Raw genomic sequence first — 1454 nt, forward strand, 5'->3', positions numbered from 1 at the left:
TGTTCAAGTTTGTTCCCAACACGCCGCTCTCTAACCTCTGGTCTCTGAGTGACATTCTACCTGAGACAATAGATCCGGACAACACTAAAGATCTTTGGAAGAAGGCTAAAGCCAATCTTAAAGTCTCTCATGAAAAGGTTAGGGAAAGGTATGATCGTGGACGGAGACCCACCCATTTGAAGGTAGGTGACCAGGTAATGGTCAAGAATTTTGTTCCCGCGGGCAAGCTTGCCCCCAGATTTCATGGGCCGTGTGTCATTCTCGATTTCCTTACGCCGGTTACGTTGTTATTAAGTAATCCAGCCACCGAGAGGATATTTAGGGTTCACCTGTCACAGGTGAAACCGGTGTAATTTCTGTGTTAATTTGCTTCATATTATTTCGAAAGAAATCGGAAGGTTATATATTTTTTCCTCTCTTTCTCTGAGAAGTTTCACTTTTAAGGCTTTCTGCCCCTTCTATAATCTTTTGTTTTATATGTCAGCATTTTTGTAAACCTCCCCCGATCAGCTGAACTGCCATCCTGTCCTTGCCACGGCCATTACCACGCTCCCGTCCCCTGCTCCACTACACACAGTGGCTTGCTTATACAAAATGCCATGGATATCTGCACGCCGCTGGCCCCTCAACCTCTCCACAAAGCCTGTGCCCTCAAAAAAAGATGATGGTCCAACAAATTCTGCCGCCTAGCTTTAATGTTTCAGTGCCCCCGCAGCCGCGCGGCGCCGTGCTGCGACTGGGATAGAGGAAGGGCCCCCTCGACCCCAGCGAGGACGACATGTGCACGGCGAGCCGGATCTCTCCTCCCGGTCAAGGCTGATGTGCGGCGCACGACCTGCTACTGGCCCGCAGCCTGTATATGTTCACCGCGGGCGCGGCGTGCTTCTACACCTCTGCTCCCCTCATAGTGCGGGCGAGCGGTATCTCAGGGTACTTGAGGGGCCCGGGCAGCCTCCTCTGAACGCAAGCAGTGGCGGCTGGTCTGGCCGATAAAATCATCAACGTTTGAAGTACATATCCAGCTATATGGACATTCCAGTTCAACTTTACTACCTTTTCTTGGGAATTCAACAGCAATATTTGGCGGACTTTGCAAGATTTTTCTTCACTTTCAAGTATTAAAAGTTTATCTTCTGAATTCAACTTCTACAAACATAAAGACTTTACTTCACCAGTTACAACAAAAATTTTGAAACTGAATCAAACCACATTAAGAAAATCTTATAAATACTTCTGCAATTAATCTCCATATCAACATCAAAACTTGGACCTTGTTTTCAAACAAATTTCATGTGTCACCCCTGGAGGAACTTTTTTTGGGGGGGGAGGTCTGTACCGGGCGGTACACCTCCACGCCGCTAATTTAAAATGTGCGCCAATTGAAACTCCTCTGCTGGAGGAAGTCTGAACTTTATTGACGGTATTAATGTTCAAGTTTCTCAGAAGATGTCACT

The sequence above is a fragment of the Anabrus simplex genome, chromosome 4 (assembly GCF_040414725.1).
Source record: "Anabrus simplex isolate iqAnaSimp1 chromosome 4, ASM4041472v1, whole genome shotgun sequence".
Classification (NCBI taxonomy): Eukaryota; Metazoa; Arthropoda; class Insecta; order Orthoptera; family Tettigoniidae; genus Anabrus; species Anabrus simplex.